The following is a 2,325-nucleotide window of genomic DNA, read 5'->3' as shown; positions in this document are numbered from 1 at the left end:
CAGGGCTCTGAGTGCCACCTCTGGCACCCATGCCATAGGCTCACCACCACTGGCCTAGAGCATCCCTGACTAGGGTCTGTCCAGCCGCTACTTAAGGACGACCAGTGAGTGGGAGCGCTCCACCTCCCCGGGCGGCTGATTCCACTGTGACACAACTCTGACCCTCAAAAGATTTTCCCTCATACCCAGCCGGTACTTTCCCGCCCTTAATTTAAACCCATGATTGCGCGTCCTCTCCTCTGCTGCCCACAGGTTATAGCTCCCTGCCCGTCTCTCAGCGACACAGCCCCTCCAATACTTCATGGGAGCAATCATGGCCCCCCTTCAACTTCCTCTTCTCCAGACTCAACATTCCCAAGACGTCCCTCGGCCTTTCCTCAGAGGGCTTCTTGGTCTCCAGGCTCCCCCGATCACCCTCGTCGCTCTTCTCTGCACCCGCCCCATTTTGCCCACATCCTTTTTGAAGCGAGGCCTCCAGAACTACGCACAGGACTCTAGGCGCGGCCTGACCAATGCAGTGCACAGCGGGACGATCACATATTGCGATTTGGCTGTTATGCCTCTGTTGATGCACCCCAAGATCGCAGTAGCCTCTTTTGTCGCCGCATCACACTGGCTGCTCATATTTCACTTCCGGTCCACCCGTACCCCAAGATCTTGTTCACACACACACTGCTACCTAGAAGTGTATCCCCCCATCCAGTATGCACATTCTTCATTTCTTTTACCCCGGTCCAATCTGCACCTGCAGCGTCTCCAGCGAGAAGGACCAGGCCTCTGCTGAAGACCTTGCAGTCAGAGCCACTGCCCATCTCCGGCAGCAGCTTCCTGTGGGACCCACCTAGGTTCATTCATCTGGGGAGCGGCCACAGCTCAGTGGCAGAAGATCTGCAGGTCACTCCCAGGCAACGCTCCCTCTAAGCTGTGGACTCTTGTGAGCAATGTTCCCTCTAAGCTTTGGAGTCTTGTGAGCAAAAATTCTGCTTTGTGAGCTACTGGCATTAAAGCTGTGAGCTAGTGATTTGGCTGCTGTATGAATTAGTTTGCTCGGGAGCCCTCCTTCCTGAGCTAAGACAAAAATGTGTGAGCCAGAGGCTAAAAAACTGTGAGCTAGCTCACACTAACTCAACTTAGAGGGAACACTGCTTGTGAGCAAAGATTCTACTTTGTGAGCTCCTGGCATTACAGTTGTGAGTGAGCGATTTGGCTACTGCATAAATGAGTTTGCTCTGGAGCCCTCCTTCCCGAGCGAAGACAAAAATGGGTGAGCCGGAGGCTAAAAAACTGTGAGCTGGCTCACACTCACTCAGCTTAGCTTCCGAGATCTGACAAGATTCCCGTGACACAGAGTGGGAGGACAAACCATGCAGGCTCCTTAAAGGAGGGGGAAGATCAGGCTTGCCTGGGCTATCCAGGTCGGGGCCCCAGCGAACCGATCTTTTCATCCAAAGATCAGTTATGACAGCGGGAGAACTACAGGGTTGCCACCTGGAAGTTGGCGACCCTGTAGTGTCTTCATTCCCGCGACACCGAGTGGGAGGGCAAACCATGCAGGCTCCTTAAAGGAAGGGCAAGATGAACCATGTCTGGAGGAGAGGGGGAGCACATGCTGGGTGCAGAGAACGTCCCGGGTTCAACCCCTGGCAGCGTTTCCAGCTACAGGGGCCACGGAGGGGGTCATGTGACAGACCTCTGTCTGAGACCCTGGAGAACCTCTGCCAGTAACAGAACCCAGTGCTGACTTCCGACAGACCAAGGGTCTGATGCAGTGTCAGGCAGCCACATACCTGCCATCTCCAGCTTTGTACCCCACTGACTCCCCAAATCCCACCCTCTGTAGGTCCCACCCACCCCCAAATCTCCAGGAGCAACCCTTGACTCCATTCACTGGACGGTTCCACTGCGGGATTCCCCAAGCCCCCCGACTGGTCTGTCCCTCCCTCTCCAAGGAGTCCCCACAAAAGTTGTTACAAAAAACCACCCTGTTTGCACAAAGAAAGAAACTTTAATAAAAACCAATTGGGACCCCCCCCCCCCATGGCAATCCATGTGGGAGGCGTGTGCCAGGCAGGCAGGCCAGCTGCCCCCCCCCAGAAGCCAGAGCATCGACCCTGCCACGGGGGGGGGGGGGGAAGCAGGATACAAATGCAGTGAATAAAAAAGACTGTCCAGTGCAAACGGGCAGAGTCAGGCACGGCTCCAGCACCGGAGCCCTCCTGAGTCCTGCGGTGCAGGGAAAGTGCGATATCTGTGGCAAGCATTTGGGAACTGGCCCTGCAGCTCAGCCCCACCAGCAGTGGCTCCGTGGGGAAACAAGGCACGGGA

Source organism: Gekko japonicus, unplaced genomic scaffold, assembly GCF_001447785.1.
Source record: "Gekko japonicus isolate JY-2015 unplaced genomic scaffold, Gekko_japonicus_V1.1 scaffold773, whole genome shotgun sequence".
In the NCBI taxonomy this organism is placed as follows: domain Eukaryota; kingdom Metazoa; phylum Chordata; class Lepidosauria; order Squamata; family Gekkonidae; genus Gekko; species Gekko japonicus.
Note: the sequence above shows the minus strand (reverse complement) of the source record.